The sequence below is a fragment of the Stegodyphus dumicola genome, chromosome X2, assembly GCF_044657685.1.
Source record: "Stegodyphus dumicola isolate Sdum_Otavi_A_Nest chromosome X2, ASM4465768v1".
In the NCBI taxonomy this organism is placed as follows: Eukaryota; Metazoa; Arthropoda; class Arachnida; order Araneae; family Eresidae; genus Stegodyphus; species Stegodyphus dumicola.
This window is the reverse complement of record NC_140781.1, coordinates 60,643,258-60,657,631: the sequence shown is the minus strand read 5'-3', so window position 1 is coordinate 60,657,631 and position 14,374 is coordinate 60,643,258.

Genomic DNA, 14,374 nt, shown 5'->3' with positions numbered 1-14,374 from the left:
CGATGTTCATCAGGCCAAAGAATAATTCCTTATACCATTTACCAGACTTTGAAAGACAGTGAGTCATTTTAGCATCCCCAGTATCAGCACCACCCTTATTTGTATTGCAGTGTATAATGTGTTTCGGATTTAGAACGCGCTGCATTTTTGCCTGTCCTTTTGTCCTGGCATTTCTTACCTCGTTTTAGGAACAGTAACACAAGCATTTGTTTACGTACAGAGGAAAGCAAGTCGAGGGCTTTCTGCAACTACATTTAATTTATGGAATTTTGATTCGAAACGCTAAAGTGCAATCTTAAATGATTCAATTTAATTTATGATATAAGTAAAGATTCAGAAACTATATGTTTGAAATATATTTAGCTTCTGTGTTTATTTTTGATGAAAGTCTAATATTTTGTTTGAGTTTACAGTTTACGTACCGTTGCATAAAATATCAGACTTGTGCTAGGTGGATGCCTCTAAAAGAAACATAACATGTTATAAATATTTTATGACAAAAAATGGTATATGCAGCTCTTAGTAATATAGAAAGTATAGATAAGAAGCATGGAAGGCAAAATCAGCTTTTAAACTAGCACTCAAACCACGAGCGCAGAAATTACGAAATTGGAAAGACTTGCTAAACAACTAAAATAATTCATACATTTATATCTTTATGAAAATTTTTAAATTGTTATCCATTCTTTGCCTTAATTTAAATTCTAAATAAATGGATTTAAATTTTCAACTTGAATAAAGTGTTAACTGCTAAACTGAAAAGCATTTCAAAACAAATTGTTTAAGTGGAGAAGTAATAATTTATGAAAGATAGTGAATTCAAAGTTTTTAATTCAGTTAAATGAATCCTGTTAAAATAATGACCCAATATAATGTTACCGAGGCGCAGAGGATTTATGCATTATAATTCGATTACACTAGTCAAAATAATTTTATGCTGTACTGAGCGCAGCTCTTGGCAGTATGCATTTTAATATGCAAATATATAATTTGAATTTGAAAAAAAAAATTAATGTATACTTAGGCAACGTAAAACTTAATATGGAAGTGTGATAGATCCTGACTTTAAATTGCCGATTTTTCGATTTCTGAGAGAAGTTCATAGTTGGTAATTTATTGATTTATACAGTAGATGGACAAAAATATGGAAACACCTTGTGAAATGCATGTTTGAAAAGAAAGATTGATTTTAATGAAATATGTAGGTGGCGCTGGCGTTTTTGACTACTGACGCCACCTATACAACTTCCTAAATGTGCTAAACAGTTCAGTTGTTGTCGGAGTACTGTTATGTGAGGTTGTCATTGCATTATGTCAGAGTTAACAGACTTCGAACTTGGGCAAATTGTTGGAGCACGTATGGTAGGTGCTTCCGTAAGCAAGATAGCCGAGGTGTTTAGTGTTTCAAGAGGTACTGTATAGAAGATTTATTCCGCATATTTGAAAAGCGGAAAAACATCATCTGCTAAATCACAGCGCGGACGAAAGTGTGTCCTGAGTGATCGTGACAGACGATTATTAAGGGCAATTGTGACGAAAAATAAGAAGACCACAGCTGCAAAAGTTACTGCTGAAATGAATGTTGTGTTACCGAACCCTGTGAGTACCAAAACAATTAGAAGGGAGCTTCATAAACAGGGAATTGCTGGCCGTGCTGCAATTGAGAAGCCACTCATCAGTGATTCTAATGCCCGTAACAGGAAAAGGTGGTGTTTAAGTCATAAAGCCTGGACTATAGAGCAGTGGAAGCGAGTAATATGGTCTGACGAGTCTTCTTTCACATTGTTTCCCACTTCTGGCCGAGTTTACGTCTGGAGAACGCCATCTCAAGCCTATAATACAGACTGCTTGTTGCCAAGAGTGAAACATGGCGGGGGTTCTGTTATGGTTTCGGCAGCCATATCGTGGTTCTCTGCTAGCCCCATGATAACTGTGTCAGGGCACATGACTACCAAGACTTATGTGAACATTTTGGCCCATCAAGTTCATCCCATGGTACAAACTTTGTTCCCCGATGGTGATGGTGTCTTCCAAGACGACAAAGGCCCTGTTCACACAGCTCACATTGTCCAGGACTGGTTTTCTGAGCACGAGGATGAGTTGTCCCATCTCCCCTGGCCACCACAGTCACCAGACCAGAATATTATCGAACCTTTGTGGTCTACATTGGAACGGAAAGTGCGTTCTCGTTATCCACCGCCAACATCGTTATCTGAACTTGCCACCGTTTTGCAGGAAGAATGTATAATATTCCCTTGGCAAACATACAGGAACTGTATTTATCCATTCCGAGAAGACTGCAAGCTGTTTTGGATGCCAACGGGTTTCCTACACCATATTAAGCAAAGAAACATGTTTTTTTAAAGGTGTTTCCGTATTTTTGTTCAACCCCTGTATTTCTTACAAGCATCATTATCACATGTTTTATCATTTTCATATGCTATTTTTATTATACTATTGAGTCTCACACATATACTTACATAATAACAAAACGGAATATGGCAGTCTCAGTCTCATAGTTTTCGAATTAAAACTTTAATTTACTGATAATGTAATGCAATAATATCAATTTCTGGACAAAAAAGGCCTTAGAAACCTTCAATTTAAGTTCTGGATTTTGAAAATAAACCACTCTTTCCATACAACCGGAAGCTTTTAACGTGGAATTATATACGTTTCGGAATCAATTGATGTATTTCGCTTATGTCAATGCAGTATGTTTTTTATCTGCTTTCTCAATTAACTCTGCTAGTTTTACAATAAAATATTGATTAAAATGTCCATGACAGCTTTAGCACTAACATTCAAGTTAAATCGCGTTTTTACTACCTACACTGATTTCCAATAAGACTGCAGCACCTTGATGAAATACTTCTTCACTTAATGTTAAAATTCGCGTTATGGTATTTGGGTCCTACACACATATACTTCCAACCAGAGCCAGAAATATGGTGAGGCACGTGCCTCAGGTGAATTAATAGAAGGGCACCAAATTGGCCATACGAATTCGAAAATTACTTTAGCTATGTTTTTAAATTTGTCGGTTATTATTAAGGGAAATAAGCTTCGGCAAACTTAAATTAATAAAACAATAGGAAGAAGTGCAAGAAAACTTGGAAATTAATGTAATGTGCATTTCGATGTTATTTCTTATTTAACAAATTCTTTTTTAACATTTTCATTTGAAAGTTACAAATAATTGGTTATATTATTTTTCTGAATTTATAAATCTACGATTAAAAAATATTTAAAGAATTATGGTATAATTATGACATAAGAATTATGATATTTGAATTTAATGTTTACTTTTGTTTAATACAAATATAATATATATATATGTGTATATATATATAGGGACGCGCATTTACCTTTTTGCCTCAGGTGAAAAAATATCTTGGCATGGCTCTGCTTCCAACTATAAAGTTTCTAGAAATATGCGACAGCAGTTTTAAATTTTTGGTAAGAAAATTATGCAAATATAAAGCTAGATTTACATACAGTCCTCTATAGATGAAATTCCATGAAGTAAAGTATTTTATATGATGTGATAAACCAAAACGTTTCGATATCTTTATATTTTACTTTAAATATTTTAATGATTTGTGCATGTTTTGTCCTTTATTTAGTACAATGATGTGTTTATTATTGTTTATTTTATTTTGAGCAAATTTTTATTGTGATTTTATGATGTATCTGGTATAAATTTTAATTTATTGTCACTTACTTTGTTTTGCGTGTTTTGTTGCTTTATTATATATTAGTATTTTAATAGCCTATATAAACGTATATCGGATTTTTTTAAATAGGTTGCTCAGGATTCGAGTAATAGTCTATAGAAGAGGCTTTGGGTACAAAGTTTTGTAAACAACTAAGCAACATTCTCGAAGCTTCCAGAAAACCAGTCTTCGAGAGGCTATAATAATATTTCTCAAAAATTGTAATGGTGTTTATCTCTTCTCTGTGTTTAGATACAATAGCATAATTACTACCAGAGATTAACATTTTGATTTAGTTAAAAGTTTAACTTAACGTGGTCGTAAAATAAGTACTGTTAAGTTTGCTGCTTATATGTGCGACTTCCTACCACTTCGTCTTTAACTGCAGTGCATCGCGAGTCTTACGTGTATCTTTGCATTTTATGTTCAAAACTTTGATTGAACTTTGTTAAACTTTGATTACGTGTATCTTTGCATTGTATGTTCAAAACTTTGATTGAATTAAGTGGTCAAGATTATAAATTACAGCATATTGTACTAATAGAAACATTTAATAGTAATATTATTACATTTTTTCGCGTAAAATATTATATTTTGCTTATAGTAACGATATAAATCTTTCAAATTGTAAATATTAATTAAACGAGTTATTTTTGTGGAAGGAGTTAGTAAATTGGAATTGTGGGAAAAAAGATACTTTTTTATGCTTCAACACGGCAATGTCATCGGTGGACAAATATGAATTTAGGATTTATTTTCTTAAAACACTGAAGTTTTATTATTTCGAATATTTGGATATATATTTGAGTCCCTTTTCCACGACAGGTGGTGAATCATTCGGAGCTTCGACATTCGGAGCTGAATCCTCAGTTTTGTGCTCTAGTTTTCGCATCAGTTTCTTGTATTTTTCAACCAAATATTATAGATTTCGAAAACTGATATTGCCATATTTCCTTGAGATTACCTAGAGAAATGCGTCAATTTGTTACATTTAGTTTATTAGAGATCGAGAGTAAGATTACCGAAAATTTTTAACTTAGCAACAATTACTATTTCAAGTAAATCTGCTGAATTCACAAGAATCTGGTAAATTTTTAGTGCAAATATCACAAATGCGAATATGTGTCTTTTGGAAATCCTGTATAAAGGCAGCCATCTTAAAGCAGATACACAGTGAAACAATACAATATTTCACTATCTTCTATTTTGTTTACCTTTCAATGCTACTGGAAATCATTTTAAATAAATTAGATGTTTATTCATTTGATAATATTTTTGGCTCAAATCGTCTTAAGAAAATTTGCTACACGGAAGAATGATAATTAAGTTCGAGACTGATTGTATAATATTTTTAAACATAAGAATTAATTAGAAATGGGATTTAATTTTTCAATTGAACAAACGTTTTCTAACGAAAGCAATTACAGAATACTCTAAAGTAAATATTTCGTTAATAAAATCCCATAGTAGCATTGTATTAAAAGATCTTCACAAAACCCCTTAAAAGGTATTTTTTCCGCCTTCTTAGAGTGCTTTCGTGGTGTAGGGGTCTGCACGCTGGGCGCGTATTCCAGAGGTCCGTGGTTGGATTCCCGGCGAGAGCTTTGCTCACTTTTCATCTTTCCTGCTTCTAAAATATCCAATGTATCTTTTAAATCAACAAAAGTATATTTTACAGCAACTTTCTGAAATTTACTTCTTTTTGTACCTCTAAAAACAACTGGAAGAGAAAACGGTAATAATAACAGTTAAGAATATTTCACAATAAATTATCTAAACAGCGGTCTTTTTTTATTTTGTCTCAATTCAAGCAAATATAAAGACATTTGCAAGTCATTATAAACACATAAAAAGTGGGCATATATGCATGGTAGGCGGAGCAGGACTATGGTACAACAAAACTGTAGCAGACTACAGAATGTATTTAGGCATCTAAACAATTTAACTAAAGACAACAAGTTGCTGAACTGAGTTCGAATTAGCTTTGGAGAGGGCACATATTTGTCAGCACAGTTGATGTTACAGTTGTCTTTTTCTATCCCTGCAAGTTCCGCCTTCTAATTATCATACATTCAGTTATTAAAATTATCGACACGATATCTTTCAAGATATAAAAGAAAAATATCTAAAGCTTCTCAGAAACATTAGTGTTAAATCAAGCGTAACTAGATGTGTTATAATGCTTGCTTTAGCGTCAATAATATAGCCTCTTGATTAATATAAGCCAACTTCGGATGATGGATTTTGAAGACCTGTCGTACTTTGCATTTGTAGTGATATGTTCCTAGCAGAGTTCCGTGGCACCTGTCAAGTTTATAGAGTATTCTAATGGGTTAGATGTGTAAAAGGTTTGCTAATGCGAAACACTAATCAGAAAATTGCTTAAGCGCCGAATTCGGATCCTGCTGAGATTACAGCTATACATGAAACAGCTTTTAAATTAAATGTAATACATTATTAAGCCAATTTGCAAGTTGAGAGCCCAGTGTACTTACATGAAGCTGGATTTCAGTACCCAAACGTGATTTTGCACAGTATGCGTCATATTTGAAATGGGACATTACATCTTCAAAAAAAATCGAAACATGTGTTTTAGGCGTTCCTTTGAAATTAACCCTATTTCTTATATTTACAAGACAAATGGACAGGACGCTCACTGTGTGTATCTCAGTAACAAAGGTTAAGATGTGCATCCAAAAATACTGCAATATAAAATAAAGAAAAAAGTGAAAGGAGCTGAAGTAGTTGACTTTTCTTTGATTATGAATGAAGATTTATTATTTCTGTTTATCAATGTCTCAGTGCAATCAATATGCATTTCAATGTTCCGAAACAAGGAATTTTTTTGTTGTTGTTATGAATAAAATACTTTTTATGAAAACTAGAAATGGGTTTTACTTTCTCAGCTTCTAAGGAAGGTATATGCAGTAAGAATAGTGAAATCTAACTTTGAAAATGAATCTTTTTAACCAAGGGTTTTAAAAATTGTCACATAGGAAAATGATATTTTGCTTAAATAAGTGCGATACACATGCTTTGTAAAGCACGTTTACTGCGTTATTATATGTACCTTTAAAAGAACTTTTACCTTGTAAAAGAATACCCAGACATCGCTTACTTACAAAACATTCTCTTACTTTGCTAGGTAATATCCTAATTTTATAAGAGTTATTTTGAAGCTCCTTTCCTGTCTCTTCTAGCTTCAACTTACAATTCCTTACCAGGATGAGTTTTTAGAATCGCGTTAAATGCAAATGAGTAGTAGAGAGTATTTATGTCAAAGTTCACTGACTTCGACAGACAGAGTTAGGATTCCTGAATAGCGCGAGTTTGCCTTTTGGCTACGTCTTTCTAAGCTGTTAACTGCGCTCAGACGTATTATGTGTCCTTGATAGCTTCGCTAGCTAATTTAATATTAGGGGCCAAATAGTTTAAAAATTGTGTTAGCTTCGGCTATATCTCTTTAGTTAAGTTCTTATTTCTTACATTTTTGAGTTTGCGCCCAAGTAGAGGCTTTGTTGTACGTACTGAGAAAGGGACCATCTGTCAACTTTATTTTCTGCAATAAATGGTAATTAACCCTTCTTGAGTTTACATTTCTATTTTAGGACTTAAGCGATTATTCGCGTAGTTAGGATCCTCAATATTTGGTTAATAGATAAATATGAAGATCATTACAACTTAAAGTCAGAAATATTTTCAGTAGCTTTCCAAACTGCAGCATTCTCTCTTACCCTGTATTTTTACTTGCCATGCAGAAATTATAATTATGCAAACTGCAGCACTATTGGCAAAAACTGGTTTATCACAGATATTTCCAATAATTGCAGAGTATTAGGCAATACCGGTCGTTTATACATCCCTACCAACCGATGAAGAAAGATAAAATGAAATCGAGATGCACTTGTGATTTAAGTCTGAACTTTCATTTGAGAAAACAGGTTAGCTTTAGAGGGAATTTTGCAGTCTTTGTCACCACGAATTTGAAATGCGGGTCAGTTTCCTCCAGCATGGCACTTGTTTCCATAGCAGATAACTGTCGAATAATTGCTACAATGAACTAATTAATCAATCAAGCAAACGGTCATTTACAATTTTGAGACATGCGAAGCAGAGTATAAGATGGCTAAAATAAATAAGAATGCTTGGAATATTTCTGTTCTAGCTTTTGATTGATTAGAGACCACACTAAGTAGGTCATATACATGCATCTCAAGTGAGTTTTCCATCTGCTTCAAAAATTTTCTTTCGTAGAGTTTATAATTTGACGCGAATCTCCACACCGCACTTTTATTCGAAGCTCCTAACTTTCAATATAGTATAATTTTGCTACAATTTCGTAAGTTTCTCAATACTTCAAATATTCGTAGACATTATTTTTGTAATAGTTTTGTAAATTTATAAATACGTTCCCAAGTCTTAAATGTTATCTTTTTAGAACTGCTTAGGTGCAAATTTAATATCTATTACGATAACATTAATTATTTCTTTAGTTAACCAAAAATGGAAGATTTCGGAGCAACGAATGTATGTTTATTCTTTTACAGTAAAAGTAAATTAAAAATCTCAAACTTTCGGAAATGAAGAGTCGTTTTTAAAATACGGATTAAATTATTTGAGATTATGCTTCCGCTGCGGTCACCAGCAACCGAGCTGTAAGATCTCATTGGTAATTCGACTCAAGTTCAAATCCCGGCAACCGTGCTGGGGACTGCGCAAGAGTTAGAGGATTTTTCTACATGAGTAACACAAATACGATCATATCTTTCTTTAAAAAGTCACCCACAAAGGTATTCCTTCTTTTACGCAGATGCATATCTTATGCTCACCATAATTCTGATAATCTAACTTAACCGCTTAATGAGCGAATTTATATTAAAATTTATTCGAAAATCCCTGAATTCTTCATAACATTTTTATTATCTACAGATATAGCTCACTAGACGTAGCTTCGTAAAATTTTTTTTTCGAGGGGGAAAAACAGGATATTTGTTATGGTTCATGACATTACCCGAGTTAACTCGCGCTTCAATTAAGCAGCCACCCCCCCCCAAAAAAAAACACCACAATCTAGCCAAAAGTAATACAAAACTGTAGTCAAGGTAATAATAGATAATAAGAGCTAAAGTAAAAATCAAGTAAATACATTTTACGATCTATAGATTTCATTGACAGTATGGTACAGTCTGAAACATGGTATAACACATAGCGCCACATCACAGTCTGCATCGATTAACAAAACAAACGGAATTTACAGTTTATTTATAATGCGGCCACATCGCCGACTGCAGCTCGGTGTCATGGAGGAACCAATTACAAAAGCAGCTTGGACCTTTCCCACAGCTAAAAAAACATGTGCATGGCAGAAAGTCGATGAGCCATACACAAAAGCCGCTTGGATCCATCCCACAGCTAATAAAACATGTACATGGCAGAGTGTCGATTGTCACGGAATATTACGAGCGATGGCATTAAATATCCGTAAAATGTTCAGCGCCCGAGTTACCTCGTTCTTAGGAAAATCGAAACGGTATTTGCTCCCGGGATATCTCGGGCGTGGTCGTTTAAGCGGTTAACTTAAATTTTACTACATTCTACCTATACGAATTTCATTTTTTGAAAATTTCCAGTATAGCTATGTGGTTTGATAAGCTAAGTGATTACGGCAAAACCACGAGGGCTGTCTGCCTTAAGGGGTGGAATACCTTGGTGCAGGACTTTCTAGGAAAAACTGGTTTGTACACACGTTACACATGGGGTAAAACTGTGAAACGCCCATTCAGCCAGTCCGTTAGCGGGATTCGAACCCCGGACCGAACAACCAGTGTTCAGCGACTTTACCGCTCGACTGGTGGTCGGCCTGCATAGCTATGAGGATAAAATTTAGCATGTATAAAAATTGATAAACATGTTTAGCGCATTTTAAAATAATTTGTTAATTTTTTAGCGAAACCTGAACAAGAACTAAAATGCTGACAATCCGCTTTAAATGGAGATAGTGTAGCATGACAAAATTATGCGTGCTATTTTCTAGGCGGTTATTGATTGACGTGCATGTCTAACATTATTCAACTAGAAAATTTTGCCGAGTAATTTTATTCATTGCTATATCTTCTAGCTTGACTAAAAAAAATACTCACAAATAACATCGCGTTAAATAAATAAATGAAAAGATTAATTTCTGCCGCTTTAAAAAAAACATTTTGTTGAAGCACAACTACAATATTTTTTTTACTTGGTTAAAAGTAACGAGGATTTGCTCCTTCACTAACTCATTTTAAAATAAATATTTATATTTGGAACGCATATTTTAATCGTGTATTTAATTCCCATAACACAGACACGTGTTTCTAGTGCCTTGAACTTACTGAGCAAATCATAGTTAAGCTGGGTTTTAAATTTTTATTTTTTTATAGCTCTGACATAGGACTATGGTCCAAATAATGTCTTAAAAATTAATTCATTAATCCATTTGCAACATCGAACAGATTTCCTTTTACATCTCCAAAATTATTTCAGGCCCACCAGCGGCCGAGCGGTAAAGACGCTGAACACTGGTAGTTCGGTCTGAGGTTCGAATCCCGCGAACGGGCTGGCTGCATGGGCGTTTTCGTGGTTTTCCCCATGTGTAACGTGTATACGAGCCAGTTTCCCTTAGAAAGTCCTCCACGAAAGGCATCCCTCCCCTTAGGCAGATAGCCCTCGTGTGCTTTGCCATAACTGAATAATCCAATCCAATCCAATCCAAAATTATTTCATGTTTAAGGTAAAAAAATAATTATTATTTAGTTTATAAAAGAAAATAAAAATTCTCATTAATCTTTTTCCAGTGCCGTTTTCGTTAACTTGAGTTTTAATGAGGGCGAAACGAAAATCGGCTTAACGTTTTTGCATTAATTAGGCTTGGGAATTTAGGGAGTAAGGAACGAATTTTTTGTGGACAACAAATGAAATACAATGATTTAATGCATATTTATTAAACTTCAGACGAATTTGTCGCATCGTATTTCAGAATTTGCTTCGGTATGGCGGGAATAAACTGCTATTGTCATCGAAGATTTTCATGATTTGTCACAAGATTTTGGAAAAGGAATTAGATCATCAGATAAAAGTAAGTAGAAAATGAGTTGAAGTTTTTTTTTTTAATCAGGACAGTTTTGAAAATTTAAAAAAGCATTTGTATAAGACCTTAATATAAATATTAGCTAAACCAAGAGCTGTAACAAGGGTGAGGCAATTGCCTCAGCTACATTACTAGAAACAGCGCCAAATTAGCTATAGAGCGTTAAAAATTCTTTTAAACATTCAGCTTTGGTACGTTTTAAAATTTAATTCAAGATAAAAAATTATTAACAATTCTTTAACACACTTATTCGTTATTTGACACAGCATAATAAATTAACTTATTTACAATTTCTCTTCAAGCAAGCTTAGTTCTATAGTACATATATTTTCATTGCATGGCTTTCATAAATTCAGGACAAATGATCAAGAAAAACGTTATGTTATAAATAACTCAGCAGAAGTTTCAGAGAATAATTAACGAATTTAATTTATTCTCGAAAGTTCTTGGTTCAAAATTGCATAATTCATTTTCAAACTTATTAATGGAACTATCATATTGACAATGATTTATGTTTTATGAAATGCATAGAGTGAATAGCCGAAAATACACAAACAGAAGCATCTAAAGTTCCGCCCATTTCGGTGCGTCTATTCACTTTTAGCTTTTAGTCTAGTTTTCACTATACGAAATCCCATTAAGCTGAAACTAGGACATATTTGCCATAAAATGTTTTTCTAAAGTCTACAAATTGAACCTGGAATGGCGTGACACATGCTTCGAGTTTTTTCAACAAGACCTAATGTATTAAAACTCATTATAATTGCATCAGGAGATTAAATAAGGTTTCTGAAAATAAAATGCATCTTATTAAGAGTTTTTTTACCCCATTTTCATTATGAAGTATGCCATGAAGCCACATTTAATCTTCGAGTTTTCATCCTATTATATTCATATTTATATTCTCTCAAAGCCGCACAGTTTATTTCATTTACGGTTATTCATGAAATAGCTACAATTACTACTAGATGAGTTGAGCAAATCGGAGCATCAGTTTAATTTTCTTGATGAAAAGAAAGTAAAGAGAGCAAGAGAGCGGGTAAGGTGTAACTCTTTTTCTGCTGTTTACAGTGTGAAAATAAAATGAATTGTCTAATATCAAAGAAGTAAAACAGAGAGTTTAGAATTTTCAATTTTCTTGTAGAAGAATTAAAACAAGCCTTCCCTATTAATTTTATGAAAACAGATGTGAAAAACTGCAACAAGAGTGATTTTCCACAATACCCTTAGGTAGCTTCGAATAAACTTTATTTTGAAAGCATAATTATAAAAAACAATCGTTTTTCTTTGTTAACTATTTTTATTAAAATGAAACGTAAGTTTTAAAAAATGTCAGTGGTATTCGAAAATAAGTTCTCAGGAAATTAAACTGTACATTATTTCTCAACCATTATTTATTAGGCAGCTGTACTTATTTATTTGCCAGTAGCCGAGGGGATAAGACCTTTGAATACTAGTAGTTCAGCTTCGGTTCAAATCCTGGGAGCGGGTTGACTACATAGGAGTTTTCATGATATTCTCCATCTGTAAATACGAATACGAAACAGTTTTCCTCATAGATTCCTCCAATAAGTCATCCCTTCCTTCTGGCAGATAGCCTAGTGTGCTGTGTCATAATCCGATAAATACAATTTATTCACATTTAACTTAAATATGAGTTAGTTCCTATTAAATATTGTTTCACTAAGGCTTCCTTTCTAATGCAGATCGCTCTTACGTGCTTTTCTTTTAATCAGTTAGCCAAATCAAATCAAGAATTAATTGTGACACAAAAATTAATATCACATATTTCGCCTAATTTTTATTTCATTATTATTACTTAACATTTAATAAATGTGCATTATATATTAACATTCAATGTACATTGCATCAAATTTACGTAAAGTATGAAATGATAAATCAGTGGACTGATTATAACAGCCTCATGAAGCAAATCGGTTAAGCTATTAAGCATGTTTTTTGTATGGAATTTCATATCGTAAGAAACAAAAGAGGAAAATAAAGTCCTTCAATTAAAATTTATAACTTTACGCTATTAGTGGGGTTAACTTCATTTAGATGCGCGGCAAATGAAATGACTGCATAGAAGTCTTCCTGGTTTTCTCTATGTTACAGCAAATACGAGCTTTAGAAATTTCTCCATAAAGGCAATTTTTCCTTATAAGCAAATAACTCTCGTATTCGATTTTTTACTGAAATAAACAAACAAACAAATACACTAAAATAAGTAAGAGAATTAAAAACCAGATTAAATCAACAGGTAGTACTCTCTGTCACCATGCGAAACATGTTTTTCGTTCAAAAGACACGTATACTTGAAGAAATACAGTAACGAAGTTAGTTTCGGCAGTCATGCATTTTCATGAGCGATTTCATCTTACGCCTATGAATGTCTACTTGGCCCTTCCGTCTCATCGCAGCTAAAACAGACCTACCTGAGTACACTGGGCTTGGATTTGGAGAAGATAGTTTGAAAAAAGGAACGTAAATAATGTCAGGGTTACTGGGACACCTAGACGAATGTCAGCATGCATGAAGAGATGCATCCGAAGGTCCGCTGTGACGGCCCCACAAATCACAACTATCAGCATAGTGCATCAGGATGCACAGAAAGCTTTTAGTGCTTCAACATCAGAAAGAATAGATTTCATATGAGTCTTCGAAAACGGCTTGAAGTCATGCAACCCATCGCAGATTTCCGCGGAAGCAGAGCCCCAACTAAAACGACATCAGATTGCAATCCTGTAGGGGCAAAACCATTTGAACGGCCGAATGGTACAGAGTAAGGAACAGGAATGAGTCTCTCTTTCTATCTGCCCAAGACAGTTGTCAAAAGAGAAAGAGACAGTTGTCAAAAGAGTCTGGAGAAGACGTGGAAAAAGACACAGTCTTGCTGTGCCTTTGAACGCTATACTGCTTCACAACGTTGCGTTGTTGTTTGGAATTCCGGACTTGTGTTCGAGTTCCGGAGAAGGCATAGTTAGTGTCTGTGCGGTATTGGGGTACTACACAAAATGCACTGCGATCCTGGAGTGCTCTCGAGTGGTTGGGTGGTTTAGTGGTAGAGAAAGAAGTCTGGGAAACCCTCGAGAGATTCTCCATCAAAATTGGAGCACAGCTTAATAGCTAACGAGGCGTAAACTTACACGACGAATGGTGAATTTCTGATGTCCTTCCCCACTTATACCTGTACCCGTAGTCAGTTGCTTTCCTACCTTCCGCGGTTTCAAACAGCTGCTTTTCTTCATGATAACGCACCACTCCACACCACAATTATCAGCAAACAACACGAGATATCCAGATGCTTTCTTGGCAACAGGGGTCTTCGTATCTCGCACCGATCCACTATATGTGAGGTGTGAGTGGCATCGTTTGCTTGATCTGCCCTCAGCGTTCATCGGAGGATAACCTGTGGAGGATGATTGAAAGTATAAAGTCATCCATCCGTCAGGAAATTATCCGTACGCTAATTTCATCTATACCTCGAAGACTTGCTTCTTGTATCACGACAGATTATCCTGCTTCTTACTGATAA